The sequence below is a fragment of the Rutidosis leptorrhynchoides genome, chromosome 8 (genome assembly GCF_046630445.1).
Source record: "Rutidosis leptorrhynchoides isolate AG116_Rl617_1_P2 chromosome 8, CSIRO_AGI_Rlap_v1, whole genome shotgun sequence".
Classification (NCBI taxonomy): domain Eukaryota; kingdom Viridiplantae; phylum Streptophyta; class Magnoliopsida; order Asterales; family Asteraceae; genus Rutidosis; species Rutidosis leptorrhynchoides.
This window is the reverse complement of record NC_092340.1, coordinates 224184842-224212500: the sequence shown is the minus strand read 5'-3', so window position 1 is coordinate 224212500 and position 27659 is coordinate 224184842. Positions and strand designations below refer to the sequence as shown.

The 27659-nt window shown below is 34.8% G+C and overlaps 1 pseudogene; it reads left to right on the top strand.

Moving 5' to 3' along the window:
- The first annotated feature begins 9322 nt into the window (after positions 1–9322).
- The window catches only part of LOC139864019 (uncharacterized), a 38240-nt pseudogene continuing 19903 nt past the window's right edge, over positions 9323–27659 (top strand).

Below are 27659 nucleotides of genomic sequence, written 5' to 3'. Positions count from 1 at the left end.
TTTTACGCTACGGGTTAAGAACCTATTTTGAGTCAACATATCCCAACATAGGATTTCGTGAATTAGAAAGAGCTTCTAACATGCAACATAAAGAGGCATGTTATGCTTACGGGTTAGTGATGTTCGCTTCTTACCAAAGTGAGAAAAAGAACATCTGATTGCAACTTTTAAATAAAACATTCCCACAAGTGACGGATTCAGTAGTTGGGGTGAGAAACAAGGTTTTTAGATTATTACGGGGCTGTTGGACATTACGAATCCCTCGTACTTTTGACGACATTACAACATGCTGCCTAGCTAATGGTCATAACGGTTATTTTCCACAAGACCAAGGATGGGAAGTCGTCTTAGTAAAACCAGAATGCATGACTTGTTTATGGACTTATGAATTACGTGTCTTTATTTCCTTTACTGAACAACTTGCGTATTAACTAGATTTATCTTCAAAACTGTCCTGTATCATAGTGTATTATATTTCATGTTATATGTAATATAGCAAAGTTGTAAGTTTGAAGAATATTTGTATGTGATATATTATTATAATCAGTTTTTCATATGGAATTGTAGTAGTTGAATTGTATATTAGCTACTAAGTATGAACTTAACGGGTAGGTAGTACCCGAATTTAAACTTATAAAACGCTAATATGAAGAAAAAGCTTTTATAAATGAGTTCATATTACGCTACGAGATACTATTGACTACTCTTAATATTCTGTATGATTAAATTGTTTCATTTGACTATTTTGAAGGAAATGGCACCGACTACTCGACACACCTTGAATATGAGCGAAGAGGAATTTCGTGCCTTTCTTACTTCAAATATAGCCGCAGTACAAGCCGCGCTACATACCAACAATAACTCTGAATCTAGCAATACAGTTAACGGCGCAAGAAATCGTGTAGGATGCTCCTACAAGGAATTAACTGCCTACAAACCTTCAGAATTTGATGGGACCGAAGGACCAATCGGATTGAAACGGTGGACCGAGAAAGTTGAATCGGTGTTTTCCATAAGTAAGTGTGCTGAAGGAGACAAAGTGAAGTACGCTACGCATACCTTCACAGGTATTGCGTTAACATGGTGGAATACCTATCTAGAGCAAATGGGACAAGATGCTGCTTACGCGCTACCGTGGTCAGCATTCAAGCACTTGATGAACGAGAAGTACCGTCCCAGAACCGAGGTCAATAAGCTCAAGTCAGAACTTAGAGGGTTACGAACACAGGGATTCGATATTACTTCGTACGAAAGACGATTCACAGAATTGTGCCTATTGTGTCCGAGAGCGTTCGAAGATGAGGAAGAGAAGATCGACGTGTTTGTGAAAGGGTTACCGGAGAGAATCCAAGAAGATATAAGTTCACACGAGCCTGCCTCCATACAAAAGGCATGTAGAATGGCTCACAAACTAGTGAACCAGATTGAGGGAAGAATTAAAGAACAGGTGGCCGAAGAGGCCAACGTGAAGTTAGTCAAAAGAAAGTGGGAGGAAAACGGTGATAAGAGTCACCAAAACAACAACAACTATCCCAACAATCGCAACATCAATCGCAACTACAACAAACGGCACAACAACAACAACAACAACAACTACAACGATCATCCCAACAACAATAACAACCGCAACAACAACAACAACAACAACAACAACAACAACAACAATCAGAAGCAGCTATGCCAAAGGTGTGAAAAGTATCACTCGGGGTTCTGCACCAAATTTTGCAACAAGTGTAAAAGAAATGGTCATTGCGCGGCGAAGTGTGAGGTCTACGGACCAGGGGTTAATAGAACGAAAGGAACAAATGGTGTCGGAACGAGTAATGGCGGAGTAAGTAGTGTCGGAGCAAGTTATGCCAATGTAGTTTGTTATAAATGTGGAAAACCGGGCCACATTATTAGAAATTGCCCGAACCAGGAGAACACGAATGGACAAGGCCGCGAAAGAGTTTTCAATATTAATGCGGCAGAGGCACAGGAAGACCCGGAACTTGTTACGGGTACGTTTCTTATTGACAATAAATCTTCTTACGTTTTATTTGATTCGGGTGCGGATAGAAGCTATATGAGTAGAGATTTTTGTGCTAAATTAAGTTGTCCATTGACGCCGTTGGATAGTAAATTTTTACTCGAACTAGCAAACGGTAAATTAATTTCAGCAGATTATATATGCCAGAATCGAGAAATTAAACTGGGTAGCGAAATATTTAAGATTGATTTGATACCAGTAGAGTTAGGGAGTTTTGATGTAATAGTTGGCATGGACTGGCTGAAGGAGATGAAAGCAGAGATCGTATGTTACAAAAATGCAATTCGCATTGTACGAGAAGAAGGAGAACCCTTAATGGTGTACGGAGAAAAGGGCAACACGAAGCTACATCTTATTAGTAATTTAAAGACACAAAAACTAATAAGGAAAGGTTTCTATGCTGTTCTAGCACACGTCGAGAAAGTTCAAACTGAAGAAAAGAGCATCAATGATGTTCCCGTCGCAAAAGAATTTCCCGATGTATTTTCGAAAGAATTACCGGGACTACCTCCACATCGATCTGTTGAATTTCAAATAGATCTTGTACCAGCACCAATAGCTCGTGCTCCTTACAGACTCGCACCCAGCGAGATGAAAGAACTGCAAAGCCAACTGCAAGAACTATTAGAACGTAGTTTCATTCGACCAAGCACATCACCATGGGGAGCTCCTGTTTTGTTTCTCAAGAAGAAGGATGGTACATTTAGGTTGTGTATTGACTACAGAGAGTTGAATAAACTTACCATCAAAAACCGTTATCCACTGCCGAGAATTGACGACTTATTTGATCAACTACAAGGCTCGTCGGTTTATTCGAAAATCGATTTACGTTCTGGATATCATCAAATGCGAGTAAAGGAGGATGATATTCCAAAAACTGCTTTTAGGACGCGTTATGGTCATTACGAGTTTATGGTTATGCCGTTTGGATTGACTAACGCACCAGCTGTGTTCATGGACCTTATGAACCGAGTGTGTGGGCCATATCTTGACAAGTTTGTCATTGTTTTCATCGTTGACAGACTTATTTACTCAAAGAATGATCAAGAGAATGAAGAACATTTGAGAAAAGTGCTAGAAGTATTGAGGAAAGAAAAACTGTATGCCAATTTTTAAAAGTGTGCATTTTGGTTGGAAGAAGTTCAATTCCTCGGTCACATAGTGAACAAAGAAGGTATCCAGGTGGACCCGGCAAAGATCGAAACCGTTGAAAAGTGGGAAACCCCAAAAACTCCGAAGTATATACGTCAATTTTTAGGATTGGCTGGTTACTACAGAAGATTCATCCAAGATTTCTCCAAAATAGCAAAACCCTTGACTGCATTAACGCATAAAGGGAAGAAATTTGAATGGAAGGATGAACAAGAGAAGGCGTTTAAGTTATTGAAGAAAAAGCTAACTACGGCACCTATATTGTCATTGCCTGAAGGGAATGATGATTTTTTGATTTATTGTGACGCATCAAAGCAAGGTCTCGGTTGTGTATTAATGCAACGAACGAAGTTGATTGCTTATGCGTCTAGACAATTGAAGATTCACGAGCAAAATTATACAACTCACGATTTGGAATTGGGTGCTGTTGTTTTTGCATTAAAGACTTGGAGGCATTATTTATATGGGGTCAAAAGTATTATATATACCGACCACAAAAGTCTCCAACATATATTTAATCAGAAGCAACTGAATATGAGACAACGCGGGTGGATTGAACTGTTGAATGATTATGAATTTGAGATTCGATACCACCCGGGGAAGGCGAATGTGGTAGCTGACGCTTTGAGTAGAAAGGACAGAGAACCTATACGGGTAAAAGCTATGAATATAATTATTCGTACTAACCTTACTACTCAAATAAAGGAGGCGCAACAGGGGGTTGTAAAAGAAGGAAAGTTGAATAATGAGATACCCAAAGGATCAGAGAAACATCTTAATATTCGGGAAGATGGAACCCAATATAGGGCTGATAGAATTTGGGTACCAAGGTTTGGAGATGTGAGAGAAATGGTACTTAAAGAAGCACATAAAACCAGATATTCAATACATCCCGGAGCGGGGAAGATGTATAAAGATCTCAAGAAATACTTTTGGTGGCCGGGTATGAAAGCCGATATTGCTAAATATGTAGGAGAATGTTTGACGTGTTCTAAGGTCAAAGCTGAACATCAGAAACCATCAGGTCTACTACAACAACCTGAAATTCCGGAATGGAAAAGGGAAAACATTACCATGGACTTCATTACTAAATTGCCAAGGACTACAAGTGGTTATGATACTATTTGGGTAATAGTTGATCGTCTCACCAAGTCAGCACACTTCCTGCCAATGAGAGAAAATGACAAAATGGAGAAGTTGGCGCGATTGTATTTGAAGGAGGTTGTCTCCACACATGGAATACCCGTCTCTATTATCTCTGATAGGGATGGTAGATTTGTTTCAAGGTTCTGGCAGACATTGCAACAAGCATTGGGGACTCGTCTAGACATGAGTACTGCCTATCATCCACAAACTGATGGGCAGAGCAAAAGGATGATACAAACGCTTGAAGACATGCTACGAGCATGTGTTATTGATTTCGGAAATAGTTGGGATCGACACCTACCGTTAGCAGAATTTTCCTACAACAACAGTTATCATTCTAGTATTGAGATGGCGCCGTTTGAGGCACTTTATGGTAGAAAGTGCAGTCTCTGATTTGTTGGAATGAAGTGGGGGATAGACAGATTACGGGTCCGGAGATAATACAAGAAACTACCGAGAAAATCATCCAAATTCAACAACGATTGAAAACCGCCCAGAGTCGACAAAAGAGCTACGCGGACAGTAAAAGAAAAGATATAGAGTTTGAAATTGGAGAAATGGTCATGCTTAAGGTTTCACCTTGGAAAGGCGTTGTTCGATTTGGTAAACGGGGGAAACTAAATCCAAGGTAAATTGGACCATTCAAGATTATAGATCGTGTCGGACCAGTAGCTTACCAACTGGAGCTACCTCAACAACTCGTGGCTGTACATAACACTTTCCACGTCTTGAATTTGAAGAAATGATTTGCTAAAGAAGATCTCACTATTCCGTTGGACAAAATCCAAATCAATGAAAAACTTCAATTCATTAAGAACCCGTCGAAATAATGGATCGTGAGGTTAAGAGACTTAAGCAAAACAAGATACCGATTTTTAAGGTTCGATGGAATGCTTGTAGAGGACCCGAGTTCACCTGGGAGTATGAAGATCAGATGAATAAGAAATACCCGCATCTATTTCCAGAAGATTCGTCAACACCTTCAACAGCTTAAAATTTCGGGATAAAATTTATTTAATGGGTAGGTACTGTAGTGACCCGAACTTTTCCATGTTTATATATATTAATTGAGATTGATATTTACATGACTAAATGTTTCCAACGTGTTAAGCAATCAAACTTGTTAAGACTTGATTAAATGAAATAAGTTTCATATAGACAATTGATCACCCAAGTTGACTGGCGATTCACGAACGTTACAAATTTCTAAAAACTACATGTTGTGGTATATATAGACATATATATAAGGTTGACATGAGATTATGATGAGTAAGTATCTCACTAAGTATATTAACAATGTGTGATATACATAGAAATGAGATTACTAAGTTAAGAAACTCGAAATGATATATATAACGATTATCGTTATGATAACGTCTACTAAATACATATGTATCATATTAAGATATTAATACACTATATTTAACATGATAAAATGATATTTAAATATATCATTAAGTGTGTTAACAATGAACTACATATGCAAAAACAAGACTACTAACTCAAGAATTACGAAACGAGACTTATATGTAACGATTATCGTTGTAACGATATTTTAATGTATATATCATATTAAGAGATATTCATACATCATAATATCATGATAACATAATAATTTAACATCTCATTTGATATAATAAACATTGGGTTAACAACATTAATTGAGATCGTTAACTTAAAGGTTTCAAAACAACACTTACATGTAACGACTAACGAAGACTTAACGACTCCATTAGAATGTATATACATGTTGTGTTTTGATATGTATTCTTACACTTTTTAAAGACTTCAAGACACATATCAAAGTACTTCTACTTAACAAAAATGCTTACAATTACATCCTCGTTCAGTTTCATCAACAATTCTACTCGTATGCACCCGTATTCGTACTCGTACAATACACAGCTTTTAGATGTATGTACTATTGGTATATACACTACAATGATTAGCTCTTAGAAGCCCATGTGAGTCACCTAACACATGTGGGAACCATCATTTGACAACTAGCATGAAATATCTCATAAAATTACAAAAATATTAGTAATCATTCATGAGTTATTTACATGAAAACAAAATTACATATCCTTTATATCTAATCCATATACCAACGACCAAAAACACCTACAAACACTTTCATTCTTCAATTTTCTTCATCTAATTGATCTCTCTCAAGTTCCATCTTCAAGTTCTAAGTGTTCTTCATAAATTCCATAAGTATAGTTTCATAAAAATCAAGAATACTTTCAAGTTTGCAAGTCTACTTCCAAGCTTTCTAATCCATTCCAAATAATCATCTAAGATCAAGGAACCTTTGTTATTTATAGTAGGTTATCTTTATAATTCAAGGTAATATTCATATTCAAACTTTGATTCAATTTCTACAACTATAACAATCTTATTTCGGGTGAAAATCTTACTTGAACTGTTTTCGTGTCATGATTCTTCTTCAAGAACTTTCAAGCCATCCAAGGATCCTTTGAAGCTAGATCTATTTTTATCATTTCCAGTAGTTTTATCCAGAAAACTTGAGGTAGTAATGATGTTCATAACATCATTCGATTCATACATATAAATCTATCTTATTCGAAGGTTTAAACTTGTAATCACTATAACATAGTTTAGTTAATTCTAAACTTGTTCGCAAACAAAAGTTAATCCTTCTAACTTGACTTTTAAAATAAACTAAACACATGTTCTATATCTATATGATATGCTAACTTAATGATTTAAAACCTGGAAACATGATGAACACCATAAAATAGGATATACGCCGTCGTAGTGAAACCAGGGGCTGTTTTGGTTTGGATAATTAAAAACTATGATAAACTTTGATTTAAAAGTTGTTCTTCTGGGAAAATGATTTTTCATATGAACATGAAACTTTCAAAAATCTTGGTTAAACTCATAGTGAAAGTATGTTTTTCAAAATGGTCATCAAGATGTCGTTCTTTCGACGGAAATGACTACCTCTTTAGTAATTGACATGTAACTTAAATTTCTGACTATAAACCTATACTTTTTCTGTTTGGATTCTTAAATTAGAGTTCAATATGAAACCATAGCAATTTGATTCACTCAAAACGGATTTAAAATGAAGAAGTTATGGGTAAAACAAGATTAGATATTTTTGATCTTTTTAGCTACGGGAAATGTTTAACAAATCTATAAAAATCATATCCTAGCTAACTTATATTGTATTATACATGTATTCTAATATATTATATAATCTTGGGATACCATAGACACGTATGCAAATGTTTTGACATATCATATCGACCCATGTATATATATTATTTGGAACAACCATAGACACTCTATATGCAGTAATGTTTGAGTTAGCTATACAGGGTTGAGGTTGATTCCAAAAATATATATACTTTGAGTTGTGATCTAGCCTGAGATGTGTATACACTGGGTCGTGGATTGATTCAAGATAATATATATCAATTTATTTCTGTACATCTAACTGTGGATAACTAGTTGTAGATTACTAACGAGGACAGCTGACTTAATAAACTTAAAACAGTAAAACGTATTAAAAAATGTTGTAAATATATTTTGAACATACTTTGATATATATGTACATATTTTTTATAGGTTCGTGAATCGACCAGTGGCCAAGTCTTACTTCCCGACGAAGTAAATCTGTGAAAGTGAGTTATAGTCCCACTTTTAAAATCTAATATTTTTGGGATGAGAATACATGCAGGTTTTATAAATGATTTACAAAATAGACACAAGTACGTGAAACTACATTCTATGGTTGAATTATCGAAATCGAATATGCCCCTTTTTATTAAGTCCGGTAATCTAAGAATTAGGGAACAGACACCCTAATTGACGCGAATCCTAAAGATAGATCTATTGGGCCTAACAAACCCCATCCAAAGTACCGGATGCTTTAGTACTTCGAAACTTATATCATATCCGAAGGGTGTCCCGGAATGATGGGGATATTCTTATATATGCATCTTGTTAATGTCGGTTACCAGATGTTCACCATCTGAATGATTTTTATCTCTATGTATGAGATGTGTATTGAAATATGAAATCTTGTGGTCTATTGTTACGATTTGATATATATATAGGTTAAACCTATAACTCACCAACATTTTTGTTGACGTTTAAAGCATGTTTATTCTCAGGTGAATATTAAGAGCTTACGCTGTTGCATACTAAAATAAGGACAAGATTTGGAGTCCATGTTTGTATGATATTGTGTAAAAACTGCATTCAAGAAACATATGTCGATGTAATATATTTCTATTGTAAACCATTATGTAATGGTCGTGTGTAAACAGTATATTTTAGATTATCATTATTTGATAATCTACGTAATGTTTTTAAAACCTTTATTGATAAAATAAAGGTTATGGTTGTTTTAAAAATGAATGCAGTCTTTGAAAAACGTCTCATATAGAGGTCAAAACCTCGCAACGAAATCAATTAATATGGAACGTTTATAATCAATATGAACGGGACATTTCAACTTTTGGCTGATGCATTGTGTCAGCAGACCAAAAAAGTAATACCAGATGGGTGGCATGTGCTTCCTTAAATGGTTGTGGGCCACTATACCGGCATATCCAATAGCCTCCAAAACTTCTCACCTAAAGTCATCACTCGGTAGTGAATTAACAAATGGTCCACCTAGCATTTGAAGAGCTCATCGAATAGCATCAACAGTTATAGAGCAGGTTAGGGTTTCAGTAACCATGCCACGAACACATGGAGTACCCTATTGAGTATTGACCATCGTTGCCGTATACCAGAATCTGCCTAAATAGGCCAGATAGAATCGTGAAGGAATGCCGGTGATAGATCTGGCAAGTGGAGATTGTCGCATATAATCAATCATGGTTTCATAACCCATGTTATCTTTTGCTTTAGGAATAGAGAGAGAGAGAGTGTGAGCAGCATTGCCTCTAGATAGGCGGATTTGATCATGAGCAGGTGCATGATCCGCCTTTATCAAACTTGGATGCAGGGCAAACAATGATTCAGGTTCATTGTGTTCTTCAGGTTGGGGTTGTGGTTATTGTTCCGGTTGTTGATCCTGAGGTTGTTCAGGTTGCTGTTGTGGTTGTTCCTCTGGTTGGTTCACAATTGGTTGTGGTTGTTGTTCTGCCATTATTGAAGATTGAAAATTGAAGATTTGGGGATTTGGAGAGAAAAAGGTGAATTTTGAAGACCGAAGGTTATTATGGAAAATGGAACACACTATTTAGCCTTTCGGATTGGTGGAAAAAGTGCAGGAGAGAGAAAATGGCAACTGTCATCTGCATGCGTGTGGGCAGAATTGACATACTAGCATGTTTTCGAGGGACATCAGACTGTTGACATGACGTTTAATCGGCTTGAACACGCATCACTCCTGAAATACCCCGTCCTAATCCATCCGGACGAAGTCATCAATATTTGATCCCAGAGCGATGATCGACTCCAAGTAATGTCCTTAAAATGAGCTAATGCACAGCGGAAGTTTTCTTTCATACCTGAGAATAAACATGCTTTAAAGTGTCAACCAAAAGGTTGGTGAGTTTATTAGTTTAACATAAATAATCATTTTCAGTATTTTAATAGACCACAAGATTTTATATTTCCATTTCTCATAAACATACGTCCCATGCATAGAGACAAAAATATCATTCATATGGATTGAACACCTGGTAACCGACATTCACAATATGTATATAAGAATATCCCCATCATTCCGGGATCCTCCTTCGGACATGATATATATTTCGAAGTACTAAAGCATCCGGTACTTTGGATGGGGCTTGTTGGGCCCGATAGATCTATCTTTAGAGTTCGCGTCTATTAGGGTGTCTGTTCCCTAATTCTTAGATTACCAGACTTTATAAAAAGGGCATATTCGATTAGATAATCCAACCATAGAATGTAGTTTCGATTACTTGTGTCTATTTCGTAAAGCATTTATAAAAGCAGCGCATGTATTCTCAGTCCCAAAAATATATTGCAAAGCATTTAAAACGGGAGCAAATGAAACTCACCTAATGTATTTTGTAGTAAAAATACATATGACTAAATTGAACATCTGAACAATGCAGGTGTGATGACCCGAAATTTTTTTGACTTATTTAAACCAATTCTCTATACGATTTATTATTTTAAAACGTTAAACAAAGTCTGTTAGATTGAGTCTCAAAATTTTAGAACTGTTTCATATATACAATTACCTTTGACTACTCTCAACGATTCATGAACAATTATATGTATGTATATATATATATATATATATATATATATATATATATATATATATATATGTACAAGTAAAAACGACTTTCCTACAGTAAAACCCTAGTTGCTACAGTAAAAATTACTTTGCTACAGTAAAACACTATTTGCTACAGTAAACACTATTTGCTACAGTGAAACCGTATTTTGCTACAGTGCTGCAGTAAAAACGACTTTGCTACAGTGATTTGCTACAGTAACACACTATTTGCTACAGTAAACACTATTTGCTACAGTAACACTATTTGCTACAGTAACACTATTTGATGTCGACGAACTAGCAAACAAAAACAGAAAAGGCGGCCATGCGATCGCATGGCAAAAACACTGAAAACTCATGCGATCGCATGAGCTACAGTAAATCGAAAAGTACTATAAAATGTCAGTTTTGCTCGACGAAATTCTTCATAATTATTTATGTACGTAAATTTTAATTTATAATTATAATTATAATTTTAATTTAAGTTAATAATAATAAAGTATATTCGAGGGTGTTTTAATTCGGGTTTCAAACCGCTTTAAGCTAAGGAAATATTGGGTATTGTTTGGGGTATTGTTCTTGAATCCAAGGCCAACCAGACAGTCATCTACCGTCATTACGTCTACGCAATTTTCCTACAATATTGAGTCTCAATATTGAACTGTGAGTTATAGTCTCCCTTTTTAAATGCTTTAAATATTTTTGGGCTGAGAATACATGCAATTTATTTTAAACGCAATAAGACACAAGTACATACAAAATTCTACACTGAGTTATACCGAAAATCCCTTAGCTTTGGCAACTAGTAGCTGCCAGTACATAGGATATGGACTGGTGGGCGCGAATAATTGTATATGGATCCATAGGGCTTGACATCCCCGTCCGAGCTAGAGCGCTAGCCTTTTAACGGACGTATGTTATTTGAGTTTAAGACACGTTGGTTTGCGTGTATTAAAACGAATGGGGTAATTATCACTATAGCGTTAAGTTTAGTTACCAGGGTGCTCTGTTACGTAGAATCTATTGATAAACTTTTGATGAAATCTTGTGGTCTATCTTTATATATGTTTATGACTCGAGCAATTAAACAAATAACTCACCAACATTCGTGTTGACTTTTTAGCATGTTTTATTCTCAGGTCCTTAGAATGCTTCCGCTGTGATGTGCTTGTTGCCTGCATGGAGTCTCTCATGCTTTGTACAAAGTTTATTGCATTCAAAATAAAACTGCGTTGTGTAATAAATAATTGGACTGTGATGTCAACCTGTAAATTAAAGACTTATGTATTTCGGGGTTTTGCTTATACCTAAGCACTCGCCCACATGTTTATAACTTTCTATGTTTAGAAAGTCACTTATTTTAATGAATGCAATATTTTATCAAAACGTATCATATAGAGGTCAAAACCTCACTGTGGAATCAATGATTAACGTGCCGCGTCAATAGCGATTTTGACGGGTCGTTACAGTTGGTATCCGAACTTGAGGTCATAGGGAACCAGAAATTACATTATTGTGTTTAACTGGTATTTGTTAGGATGCATTAGTGAGTCTGGACTATGACCATATCTGTTTTTACTGATTTTTGCTTATTATTTGGTCAAAAACATTATATGTAATATATTTATATGCTAACGTAATTGTTGTTTCAATTATGTGATAGATGACTTCCTCTAATCCTATCATTTTGTACGACTCGGAATCGGACACTGAATCTATTCTATCCACAACTGAAAAGGGCGTTCCAATACCTATTAAAGAAGAAATTGTGTTAGCCGGGGAATCTCAACTCCCGGTAAACCCAGAGGAGGTTCCAGCTCCACCCAGCTTTAGTTTTCCGGAGCCACAGTATCGTTGGCATGGACCCATGATCCCTGGAGTAAACGAGGATCGTCCATTTCTAAACAAATATGGACATTGGTCCAGATATACCGCCGACGGGCGGGTTGTGCCGATTACGCCTGGCAGATTTCGGTTCATGACCACCGGTACATATTCTTGCAGTTCGTCATCATATTCTCCTACACATGACTCAGACAGTTCGTCATCAGACGAGATCAGTAAGGAGGAGGATTTCGCTAATGAAATAAAAGAGATCACTAAGGAGAAATTCCAACTTGCTATAGATAATAAAAACAACCACAATAATAAAATGTCCTTAATTATTAAAAAAGAACAGGACCATTCGATCCGTAACCACCCTTATTGTATTAAACCCACTGAGGCAACGGGTACCTCAAAACTCCAACTAAAAATAAAATACACTGCCAGAATGTCTGTCGGACCATGTGCACACAAACAATTGGCAGAGAGAACCAAATGGGAAGAAGTTTCTGATAGTTCTGAATGAACGACCTCGCAATCATAAATCTTTCATGCGCTATTTTATTGCTTATGTGTGCTACTCTATCTTGTTATGTAAAATAAGCATATGTAAAATATCATTATTGTATGGTATTGTATTATTTTGGTTTATTAATAATAAATGCATGGAATGATTATTTGTATTATTACTACTTATTATTATTATTACATAATAATGTAGTAACTCGCTATAAAATTTTTATAGTGGAATATTATTAGGATTTTAGTAGTTAATTCCTGGTACTAGCTATTATGTATGAACTTAACGGGTAGGTAATACCCTAGAAATAATTATAAAATGCTAATAAGAAGAAAAGGCTTTTATAATAATTAGTTCATATTATTAATATTCTACGATTAACTATTGACAACTCATTTTACCTATAATATTCTATATGATTAAATTATACTTGTTGTGTTTATTGAAGAAACATGTCTCAAATGTCGGATGCTGAGTTTGAGCAACTAGTCGAGAAACGTGTGAATGAAAGAATTGCTGCAACCGAAGCAGCAAAAGCAACAGCCGAAGCAGCAGCCAAAGCAGCAGCCGTAAACACAAATTCACGAAACGGATGCTCATACAAAACTTTTCAGGGATGCAAACCACAGACGTTTAGTGGAACTGAGGGACCAGTCGGTCTAACCCGATGGTTTGAAAAGATGGAGTCCGTTTTCAAAATCAGTAATTGTGTGAACGGAGACAAGTCAAAGTATGCTTCGTGCACGTTGCAAGATGGTGCACTTACTTGGTGGAACAATTATGCTAAAGCAGAAGGAATAGATACGGCATATGATATCTCTTGGGAAGAACTGAAAAAGATGCTAATCGAGGAGTACTGTCCTCGAAACGAGATCAGAAAAATGGAATCTGAGTTACGTAATCTGAAGGTTATCAGCGCGAATCTCAATAACTATGAAAAGCGTTTCATGGAACTAGCCTTGTTGTGTCCCGAATTGGTGCCAAATGAGAAACGAAAGATAGAAATGTATATTGACGGTTTATCGATCAATATCAAAGGAAATGTTACATCGTCCAAACCGAATACGATGCAGGAAGCCATGACAATGGCACACCAACTCATGGACCAGATCACAGAGAGTTCGATTAAGGTACCAATTACCGAAGTCAAGACAACTGAAGGAAAGTGGAAATGGGAAGACTATAAGGGCAAAAGTACTCACCTGAAGAAACAAGAAACTTTTAAAGGTAAACAAGATGGGGCAACTGCAAGTCCAAACTATAAGGGACCCCATCCGTTCTGCAAAAGATGTTATACACATCATGCAGGTTATTGTCAAGTGGTCTGTGATAAGTGCAACAAGAAAGGACATGTGGCGAAAGATTGTTATGCCACCGTTTCTGAAGTAAAGACAAAACTGACCGATGTCAAGAAATGTTTTGGATGTGGGAAGTCTGGTCACTTTATAAATCAATGCCCTGATAAGGAGAAGAACAAAGAACCCGCACGTAGGAGGGCATTTAATGTTAGTGCCAGTAAAGCACGTGAGGATCCTAATCTTGTCACGGGTACGTTTACCGTTAATAATCAACTAGCTTCTATTATGTTTGATACGGGTGCTGATAGAAGTTATATGTGTAAAGACTTTAGTTTTAAACTAAAATGTGCATCATTACCTCTAGACGATAAATATACTATTGAATTAGCTAATGGTAAACTGATAAAAGCCGATAAAATTTGCCATGGTTGCGAAATGAATCTCGCTGGTGAAACCTTCAAAATCGATTTGATACCCGTAGAATTAGGAAGTTTTGACGTAATCGTTGGCATGGACTGGATGTCCAAAACAAGAGCGGAAGTTGTTTGCGCTGAGAAAGCAATCCGCATCCCTCGTAAGGATGAAACGTCATTAATGATTTATGGGGAGAAGAGCAACTCAAAGCTGAACTTTATCAGCTGTATGAAGGCCCAGAAACTTATAAGAAAAGGTTGTTATGCTATTCTGGCACATGCAAAGAAGATCGATACTGAAGAAAGAAGCATTAATGACATGCCGGTTGTAAGAGAATATCCCGGAGTATTTCCAGAAGAATTACCGGGGCTACCTCCACACAGATGTGTAGAATTCCAGATTGATCTCATACCAGGAGCTGCACCTGTAGCCCGATCTCCATATAGACTTGCACCTTCAGAAATACAAGAATTACAAGACCAGTTGCAAGAATTATCGGACCGTGGATTTATTCGTCCTAGTTTTTCACCTTGGGGTGCTCCTATTCCGTTCGTCAAGAAGAAGGATGGATCTATGAGAATGTGCATAGATTGCCGAGAATTAAACAAATTAACGATCAAGAATCGGTACCCATTACCGAGGATTGATGATTTGTTTGATCAATTGCAAGGATCAAGTGTTTATTCTAAGATTGATCTACGCTCCGGATATCATCAGCTGAGAGTGAAGGAAGAAGATGTTCCTAAAACCGCGTTCAGAACCCGTTACGGTCACTATGAGTTTCTAGTCATGCCTTTTGGATTAACTAATGCTCCAGCAGTATTCATGGATCTAATGAATCGCATCTGTAGACCGTATTTAGACAAATTTGTCATTGTTTTTATCGACGACATATTGATTTACTCGAAGAACAAGGAAGAACATGAGCAACACTTAAGACTGGTACTAGAGATACTCAAGAAAGAATTGTACGAAAAATTTTCGAAGTGTGATTTCTGGTTACAAGAAGTACAATTTTTGGGCCATGTTGTCAGTAAACATGGAATTAAAGTTGACCCCGCCAAGATCGAAGCCATTAGTAAATGGGAAACCCCGAAGACTCCAACACAAATTCGCCAATTCTTAGGTCTTGCTGGTTACTACCGAAGATTCATTCAAGATTTCTCTAGAATCGCCAAACCCTTAACTGCATTGACTCAAAAGGGAAAGAAGTATGATTGGTCCACGGAACAGGAATCCTCATTCCAGTTATTAAAGAAGAAGTTAACGTCTGCACCCATTTTGTCATTACCGGAAGGAAACGATGATTTCGTGATCTATTGTGACGCTTCGCGCCAAGGTTTAGGATGTGTATTAATGCAACGCACAAAAGTCATCGCATATGCCTCACGACAACTAAAAATTCATGAAAAGAACTATACGACGCACGATTTGGAACTTGGAGCAGTAGTTTTTGCACTCAAAATATGGAGACACTATCTATATGGCACCAAGTGTACAGTGTACACCGACCATAAGAGTCTTCAGCATATTTTTGATCAAAAACAACTCAATATGAGGCAACGTCGCTGGGTAGAGTTGTTAAACGATTACGATTGTGAAATTCGTTACCACCCCGGAAAAGCTAATGTTGTAGCTGATGCCCTAAGTAGAAAAGAAAGAGTAAAACCTCTTAGGGTCCGAGCTTTGAATATTACAATTCGTACTGATCTCACAAAGCAAATTCAAGCAGCACAGTTAGAAACATTAAAAGAAGAAAACGAAAAAGGTGAAATGAGCAAAGGGTTAGAAAAACAACTTGAAGTAAAAGCCGATGGAACCCTGTATTTTGCTGGTAGGATATGGGTACCAAGACATGGTAACCTAAGGCAACTAGTACTAGATGAAGCACACAAAACGAGGTACTCAATTCACCCAGGAAATGGGAAAATGTACCACGATCTCAAGAAGTTCTATTGGTGGCCTAATATGAAGACAGAAATTGCTACTTATGTAAGCAAATGTTTGACGTGTGCAAAGGTTAAAGCTGAGCACCAAAAGCCGTCAGGATTACTACAACAACCAGAAATTCCGCAGTGGAAATGGGAAAGAATAACCATGGATTTCATTACGAAATTGCCAAGGACTGCAAGTAGTCATGATACTATTTGGGTGATAGTTGATCGTCTAACTAAATCAGCTCACTTCCTACCAATAAAGGAGACAGACAGTATGGAGAAATTAGCACGCCTATATTTGAAGGAAGTAGTTTCCAGGCATGGTGTACCCATCTCCATCATATCTGATCGCGACACCCGATTCACATCACGTTTTTGGCAATCATTACAAAAAGCATTGGGAACTCGATTAGATATGAGCACCGCTTATCACCCACAGACAGATGGTCAAAGTGAAAGAACAATACAAACATTGGAAGACATGTTACGGGCATGCGTGATTGACTTTGGAACCAGTTGGGATCGACACTTACCGTTGGCAGAATTTTCATATAATAACAGCTATCATACGAGCATCAACGCAGCACCATTTGAAGCACTTTACGGTAGAAAGTGCAGATCTCCTATCTGTTGGAGTGAAGTAGGAGAAAGACAACTTACTGGACCAGAAATTATTCACGAAACCACCAAAAAGATCATTCAAATACAACAGCGATTGAAAACGGCCATGAGTCGCCAAAAGAGTTATGCTGATGTAAGAAGAAAACCGCTAGAATTTCAAGTGGGCGACAAAGTCATGTTGAAAGTGTCACCCTGGAAAGGCGTTGTACGATTCGGTAAACGAGGAAAGCTAAGTCCTAGGTACGTAGGACCCTTTGAAATCACCGAAAGAATTGGAACAGTTGCTTATCGATTAAAGCTACCGCAAGAACTTAGTAGTGTTCACAACACATTTCATGTGTCAAATTTAAAGAAATGTTTAGCTGAAGAGGATTTCGTAATTCCTCTTGACGAAATACGAATCAATGATAAACTCCATTTTATCGAAGAACCTGTTGAAATCATGGACCGTGAGGTCAAACAACTAAAACAAAGCAAAATACCGATAGTTAGGGTTCGTTGGAACGCAAGACGAGGACCCGAGTTTACTTGGGAACGTGAAGATCAGATGAAGCAAAAGTATCCACATTTGTTCACTGATATCGCTCATGAAACAGGTACTACTCAAAATTTCGGGACGGAATTTTCTTTAAGGGGGAGGTACTGTGATGACCCGAAATTTTTTTGACTTATTTAAACCAATTCTCTATACGATTTATTATTTTAAAACGTTAAACAAAGTCTGTTAGATTGAGTCTCAAAATTTTAGAACTGTTTCATATATACAATTACCTTTGACTACTCTCAACGATTCATGAACAATTATATGTATGTATATATATATATATATATATATATATATATGTACAAGTAAAAACGACTTTCCTACAGTAAAACCCTAGTTGCTACAGTAAAAATTACTTTGCTACAGTAAAACACTATTTGCTACAGTAAACACTATTTGCTACAGTGAAACCGTATTTTGCTACAGTGCTGCAGTAACACACTATTTGCTACAGTAAACACTATTTGCTACAGTGAACACTATTTGCTACAGTAACACTATTTGATGTCGACGAACTAGCAAACAAAAACAGAAAAGACGGCCATGCGATCGCATGGCAAAAACACTGAAAACTCATGCGATCGCATGAGCTACAGTAAATCGAAAAGTACTATAAAATGTCAGTTTTGCTCGACGAAATTCTTCATAATTATTTATGTACGTAAATTTTAATTTATAATTATAATTATAATTTTAATTTAAGTTAATAATAATAAAGTATATTCGAGGGTGTTTTAATTCGGGTTTCAAACCGCTTTAAGCTAAGGAAATATTGGGTATTGTTTGGGGTATTGTTCTTGAATCCAAGGCCAACCAGACAGTCATCTACCGTCATTACGTCTACGCAATTTGCCTACAATATTGAGTCTCAATATTGAACTGTGAGTTATAGTCTCCCTTTTTAAATGCTTTAAATATTTTTGGGCTGAGAATACATGCAATTTATTTTAAACGCAATAAGACACAAGTACATACAAAATTCTACACTGAGTTATACCGAAAATCCCTTAGCTTTGGTAACTAGTAGCTGCCAGTACATAGGATATGGACTGGTGGGCGCGAATAATTGTATATGGATCCATAGGGCTTGACATCCCCGTCCGAGCTAGAGCGCTAGCCTTTTAACGGACGTATGTTATTTGAGTTTAAGACACGTTGGTTTGCGTGTATTAAAACGAATGGGGTAATTATCACTATAGCGTTAAGTTTAGTTACCAGGGTGCTCTGTTACGTAGAATCTATTGATAAACTTTTGATGAAATCTTGTGGTCTATCTTTATATATGTTTATGACTCGAGCAATTAAACAAATAACTCACCAACATTCGTGTTGACTTTTTAGCATGTTTTATTCTCAGGTCCTTAGAATGCTTCCGCTGTGATGTGCTTGTTGCCTGCATGGAGTCTCTCATGCTTTGTACAAAGTTTATTGCATTCAAAATAAAACTGCGTTGTGTAATAAATAATTGGACTGTGATGTCAACCTGTAAATTAAAGACTTATGTATTTCGGGGTTTTGCTTATACCTAAGCACTCGCCCACATGTTTATAACTTTCTATGTTTAGAAAGTCACTTATTTTAATGAATGCAATATTTTATCAAAACGTATCATATAGAGGTCAAAACCTCACTGTGGAATCAATGATTAACGTGCCGTGTCAATAGCGATTTTGACGGGTCGTTACAGCAGGGTTGGCCTCGGATTCACGAACCTATATCATTTGTATATATGTTAAAACATATAATTTATCATATAATAATAATCAACTTAGTATATATGTATTATTTATACAATATATTACTTATTTTAAAAAATAATAATATATTTGTTATTTCAATTGTTATATATATATATATATATATATATATATATATATATATATATATATATATATATATATATATATATATATATATATATATATATCTATATATCTGTTATATTAAAATAGTAAACTAAATATATCATATATTTTAGATAGCTAATTAATATTCATTATAGAATTATTAATATAGTTAGATTATATGTATTAAATATTTTTATATAATTAATATTTATTTAATAAAATTATATCAATAATAATAATAATAATAATAATAATAATAATAATAATAATAATAATAATAATTATATTAATAATAATGATAGTAAAAATGGTAGTTTTACTAATAATGAAAATTTTAGTAGAAAGGATAATTTTACTAATCATGATAGTCTTAATAAAAATGACGGTTTTAAAAAAAATGATAAATTTAAAACTGACGATATTTTTTAATAATAATAATAATATCAATAGTCATAAAAATCTTCGTGCCTAATTCCTAACTTATAAATATGAATTCATTAATTCTAATTCATAATCATAATTTTTATCGTACATGTGTTAATGTAATTATAATCTTTTTCCGTATCATCTTTTACTAACATTTTCGTATATTCAAAATTAGTCGTAATTAACCTCTTTTATATTCATAGTAGTAATAATATAATAATAATAAGAATAATAATAATAATAATAATAATAATAATAATAATAATAATAATAATAATAATAATAATAATAATAATAATAATAATAATAATAATAATAATAATAATAATCATAATCATAATAATAATCATAATCTAAATGATAATTTTGTAAATTTTTATAAAAATGATAATAATAATAATAATAACAGTAGTAATAATAATAATTATAATATCAATAATTCAATAATACTAATAATAAGAAAGGCTACCTTAATATAAAAAAAAAACGTCGCTGCCAGGGCTCGAACCCACAACCTCGCGATAACCCGAAACATTCATTAACCAGCTGCTCTATTGCATTATTCTAAGATAGCTCCTAATCTATTTATATTTACCCCGATTATATATCAGTTTTCTTTTTCATCTTCTTTTTCCACCATCGTTAATATCAGTTACCTTCATCAACCTTTATCAACTCCTCGGCCCAACCAGGAAATTGAATTATTCCGGCCCAAATTCGAATTGAATCATGGCCCAACAAACAAGTTTTCGACCCATGCTTTCAACACACAGCTTCTCTTGATAAATAAAAAAAATATTGTCGTAGCCTGGGTTCGAACCCAGGACCTGTCAGGTTACAGAAACACTCCTAATCCATGGCTCTATCTGTTTCTTCTTGAATTATTTGGTACGTATTTTCTTTTAATTCATATAACTGTCGTATTCAAACTCAATTAACAACATCATACTAAATTATATAGGATCATCAACATCATCATCGTTATCTTAACCTGCTTCATTAACACTGTCTTCATCATAATCAACATCCTAATTATCGTCACAGCAATCGATCTCCATCATCATTTTATGCATCATTTTCTTCATTGTTATATTTATCTTCATCGCCATCACTGTTTGAGTATCACCATCTAATCTAATCACGATCATCATCGTCTTTTAATCCTCATCATCTTAATACATCATAACAGTACCGTAATAATATTTACTTAATCACTATTCATCGTCTTCAACCTCGATCATCATTATCATTATCTTTTTCGTCTTCCATTACCAACGAATCATTTCATCAACAAGTGGGTTATGATTAGAATCAATATCGAGTTGCAGGTTGTTTGTTCGAGTTGGGCTTACGATGGAGAAAACAAAAAAAAAATGGTGATTGGTGGCGGACATAGTGGTTGTAGATCACTATGGTGGGTTTATTTAAATTAGATGGTGGTGGTTGGTTTGAGTAGCGAAAAAAGCAACATTAGTAGCTGCAAATGGGTGACGTGTTTTGGTGGTGATGGATGTGGTCGTGGGGTGGTGAATGGTGGAAGGAGGTAGTGTGGGTGGCTCGCGATGATGGTGGTTATGGTTGGTGGCAACGGTTCTCTAACATTACCGAAGAAGGAGGGATATAGATGAGGAAGAGACGAAAATGGGATGAAGGTTGGGTGGCAAAGGAGTGGTGTTTGATGTGGTTTCGATGATGGAGGTGTTGTTTATGAGGTCCACGAAGAAGAAAGGTGGAGGATGATGATGTTGAGGTGGTTCCGGTGGTGACAGTCGATGGTGGCTGGTGGCGATGAGTTGGTTGAAGTCTGCCGAACAAGAAGAGAAGGAAAGGCATGATGATGGTGATCTTCCTCTCTACATTCCATACATATATCTATATATATATATAAATAACTTTATGTAATATATATATAATATAATATAATAATAATTACAATATAATAATAAAAGTTTCGCTTATGTGTTGAATTAAACAAAAAGGAAACAGTGAAATCAAGATGATCATGTTGCTGTATGATTGAAGTTGTATGATTGGAGTTGTAGCTTCACGGGTGTAAATATTAATAATAATATAATAATAATAATATATTATAAATCTATTAAGGTGAAAAGGGACGTGCAAGTAACATATAACATATTTGTGGAATAGTTAGCAGTGGGCTTCTTGTCATATTATTGATTCAAGCAGTGTTATATTGTAGTCCGTTGTTAATTAGTGACGGATAAAAGTTCTTAGAAAAATTCCATATTTTTAAAATAACTATATTTATTTATTTTGATCACTATGGTATAAAATTCGATCATTAATTTATTAAGTAAAAATTACATCAATTGTCCCTCTCATTTAGGGGTGAAATATAAAAAGTGTTGAAATTAAATAATTAGATCCTAAATATACTTTTAATAAGCCTATAACTTATATAACTCATTTTCGGATCATCTTTTTATTTTAAAATTACATAAGTTCGAATTCAACTTGCTTAATGTTAATCGGAACATCAAACGAGTATTACAGGCATTTAATATTATTATTATTATTTTTTATATACTTTATTTATATATAGAGATATATTTTAAATAATTATTATTATAATACTTCAAATTATATTTTGAATGATTAATTATATATACATACACACATATCTATTTACAATTAATTGTTCGTGAATCGTCGAGATTTAGCCAAAGGGTAAATGGATATAATAAATAGTTTAAAATTTTCGAGACTTAACATTACAGACTTTGCTTATCGTGTCGAAATCATATAAAGATTAAGTTTAAATTTAGTCGAAAATTCCCGGGTCATCACAGTACCTACCCGTTAAAGAAATTTCGTCCCAAAATTTAAATGAGGTGGTCATGGCTTACAATAAAAATGTTTTCATGACCAATATGAGTTGATAATTAGAGATTTATCATCATTGAATAATAATGATAAAACAATTCGATTATTCGATTATTCTAAGAATACGAATGAAGCTATCGCAAAATAGTGAATTGAAGAAAATAAGATATTTCCTTAGCTTTTGACGTAAACAGGGTTGAATTCGGGAATTCATGGGATTTATAGAAAATCTTCGAAATCACAAAGATTTGATTCTTCGGTGAGTAAGGAAATTAAGATCTCTAAAATTAAATACGGTGATCTGCCTCGATTACTCTGTCTGATATTTCCTTTATAAATTAAGCTCTTTCGTTCCATTATTCTCACCATTCTTATACTTTCTTTCTTAGTTCATACATCCAAAAGATTGCAAAAATGCTTAATCCAGTTCTAATCCTTGATATTGTCCTAATTATCATTTCTGTCATTCTTCTTTTCAATCTTCCACCCAAAAAAAAAAAAAAAATTTGTTTACTTCTGCTATTACCTTGGGATGATACTATTCTTAATTCTACCATATTTTTATATTGCTATTCGTATTAATATCCACGGTTTGTAATTTCGGTGTTGTCATTGGGCTTTATATTTTCTCTTATATTTTGGATCTCTTTGCCTTTTTATTATCTTCTCGACCTCTAGTAAAGCGAGTAACGATCCAGAATTCATAAGTATGGAGGTTCGAATGAACATCATGTTCTGAACAAGAAAGAACGTATTAGCACGATTTGATTTGTCAAATTTCCAGAATTACTGAGAATAGAACTATCAAGAATATATTTTCTTGATATGTTCAGAAGTTAAGTAGAATGAAAGAGTTATGTAACATGGCACGTGATGACGTTAGGATCTGTGAATCATTACGTCCCATTAGAAACTCAGCATGACTTACTGTAATATAATCACGTTGATCAAGTGTCATTATATTATACTAACTCATGCATCAGTTCCCAACACTACTTCAAAAACATTCATATTTTAAGCTCGAAAGTTTACAGAATATAGAAACTAACAGTTTCTATATGATGTAACACTGATAGCACGAAGAGATTATTGATTTCAGATAAGAATAGTTATGAAAATATCTTCAGAAATATGGAGGATATTTATAATGAAAGATACGATGATATCTTAGAATTTCTAATATCAATGGATGATGAAGAAGTTTTATCCGTAAGGGTTTAGATTCGGAAGCAAGGTATTCGCTAAAGATTTCATCAGAAACAGAATCATTTAGATTCTTTGAAGTCAAACTTATTCTTTATGATTTGTCCACGGCTTCCTTTATAGTTTCGCATAATCCTCTTTTTAGTACTAAATTTTTCTATTGAGTGTTTCCAATACTCCATTCTTTATCATCAACTTTTGGCTGTTGAGGTCATTTACAGTTTTTGTTGCTTCATTCAACTTTTCAAAATTCAAAGCATTAATTTGCAGACTGGGTGCTTTTTTAGAATTTTAGAATGGAAGATCATAGTTCTAAGAGATAAATGTTATATGGATACATATAACTATTGATGTGGAAACGTTGCGAGATTCACAATACAGATTTGCTGATTCCCAGTAATTGGTATGGCAATTCTTGTTACAAGATACGGATGAGTACATGATGAGACTTCAATAGATAAATATAGTGATTTGTCGGAGAGATTTAAACCAAGAAGTAACGAGGTTGCTGGTACGTCTGCTGATAACATGGTAGAATATGAAAGGTTCTCCAGTAACAATAAATAAGCATGCATGTATATCAGAGTTATAATAAGACCAGTACGGTTGAAAGGATGAAGTTGACTTGCTGGAGCTGTGACAAAATTGACTAATTTGGAAATAGATTGCAAAGTTATTTTTGGTAATAATAACGCTAAAGGAATTAGCACAGCTACGCGTTAAATATTTACTCAGTTTCTGAGAGTTTTCAGGTGCATAACTATACGCATCAATCTTTCTTTCTGTAGATGAAGTGAGGTTGGTTTATCCTCTCGATTGAGGTGTTTTCACGAATCACGAAAGGTTTGAACGCAGATTGTAATCATCAAGATACAAATGATATTTAAGATGAAATCAAGTGGCAAACTTAAAGAATTGTTTAGTTTCATATGTTATAATCAATATTTTAATTCATTTTAATTGTCCAATGTTGGTAGTCCTCAGTTGATAGTTCACAGTTAGCAATTCAACAATTCATATATAGTTAAATACATAATATTCGAATTAATCAATACGTATCGTGACCCGTCTACATGTCTCAGACTCGATCACAACTCAAACTATATATATTATTTGAGAATCAACCTCAATCCTGTATAGAGAACTCGATCATTACTGCATATAGAGTGTCTATGGTTATTCCAAATAATATATATAGTTGCGTCGATATGATATGTCAAAACCTTGTATACGTGTCCCGATATTTAAAGTGCGTAAAATAAATAACAGAAATTAAATAACGATAAATAAGGTTGCGAGAATTAAAATTGCGATAAAATAAATTACGATAATTAAAATGTAATACAGAATTAACAGTTAGCTAGGATCAGTTAGCTAGGATCTTGTTAGCGTGGTTTCTTAACAAAATTTCATATTGTTAATTAGTCTGTCTCTAATCAATTTTTATTGTGTCCATTATTTCTTCATTATGCCACTTGTTGGATTCTGATAGGTCAAAATCCAAATATGAAATTGAATTTGAATGAAAATAGTTATTCTTTGGTGAACGGATACGTATATCAGTGGATGTAAGTAGGATCGTAAATGACTGTTGAATTAGCTTCAAAGAATGTACAATGTAACTTATTAATGTGAAATCTGAATATTCCTTGGGTATTACCTACCCGTTAAAATATTTTTACAATTAACACTTTTTACGAAAGAATTTTTAGTTACAATCTTTATGAAAACATATATACATCTATATTTTCTTCAGATGTAATCATGGATTCATTGAGTTAATATGATATTAAACTCATTTGGTTTACCATTAGAACTAGAATACATAATCTCTAAAACATTTAGAGATTACTTAATCACCATGAAGAATGAAGATAATTGATGTAGAACGATACGTAGAACGATGATTATACTCGAGGTACAGAATGAGATTTTTGAGGCATGGATTGTTGATAGTACTGGTATTGATGTTGGTGGTACTGTTGGTGCCGGTGATGTTGCTGAAGCTGGTACGTTTTGTACCATATTTTCTAGATTGATTACCCAAGCGCGAAGCTCGTTAACTTCTTCTATTATTCCGGGATGATTGTCGGTCGGAACGAGCGGATGAATAAGGTTTAGAATTTTAGATAGAATATAATCGTGGCGAGGTATTCGGGAAATGAGGGTGAAAATGGTGTTTCAGACTGGTTCGCCAGTAAGTGCTTCAGGTTCTTTGCCAAGAGGTAAATTCGGTTGGTGGAAGGGATCGCCTTCTTCGTGTCTCCATTGATTAAGTCGACTACGAACCCATCAGATGAATTGGGGATGACTGATTGGTTGATTCATTCCGGTGACGCTGATAGGTGAAACTCCATATCGGAATAGCTGTTGGAATCCGAGGAATTCGAACCGGTTTAGGGCTTCATCTCGTACGATCAGATGAAGGACTTTTCGATAAGAAATAGATTATAGGATGTAGATTAGTACCCTGCAACACATAATTTACATATGCATATATAATACTAAAATCCCATAAGTTACGGAGAAATCTACGGAAGCTGTCAGGCAAAGGTAACAATAACAGATACGCTAAGATATGAATTTATCTATACACTGTCTATGCAATAGAGGCAGTAAGACATGTCTAGACTAAGAATGATACGCAGGTAATTTCCGACAAGAAATGATAAGCAAATCTTTTGACATGCAGACACGGTCGAAGTCCAGACTCACTAATGCATCTAAATAACTATCAGTTAGACACACTAATGCAAGACCCAGTTCGCTAAGACCACCGCTCTGATACCAACTAAAATACCCCGTCCTAATCCATCCGGACGAAGTCTTCAACATTTGATCCCAGAGCGATGATCGACTCCAAGTAATGTCCTTAAAATGAGCTAATGCACAGCGGAAGGTTTCTTTCATACCTGAGAATAAACATGCTTTAAAGTGTCAACCAAAAGGTTGGTGAGTTCATTAGTTTAACATAAATAATCATTTTCATTATTTTAATAGACCACAAGATTTCATATTTCCATTTCTCATAAACATACGTCCCATGCATAGAGACAAAAATATCATTCATATGGATTGAACACCTGGTAACCGACATTCACAATATGCATATAAGAATATCCTCATCATTCCGAGATCCTCCTTCGGACATGATATATATTTTGTAACGACCCTGGTTTTTCCAACGTTATTTATTAATAATTATTATTATTAATACGTGTGATTATACGAATGTATGTTATTACATTTACATGTTGCCTTGATTGCCCGTACTTGACTTTTAAGAGCCCGAAACGTCTTTGTGACACCCGGAACTTTCACGAATAATATTTTCAAGTATTATTTACATTCATGATTAAGTTTATTAATCATTTTAATTAACTAATGTTGTTAGTTAGTTACTTGGGTTTTTAATTGGATTTACTTGTTAATTACATACATACTTGGGCTTTTATTTGAACTTGGGCCTTTACTAGTGTTATTGGACTTTAGAAGCCCACCCTACTTTTTAAGTGGACTAATTAGCCCAACACTACTTGTAAGTATCATGTTAGATGGTAACTAGCTAGTTTAAGGCACTTGGAATCTTGTTACACATCATTCCCATGCACAT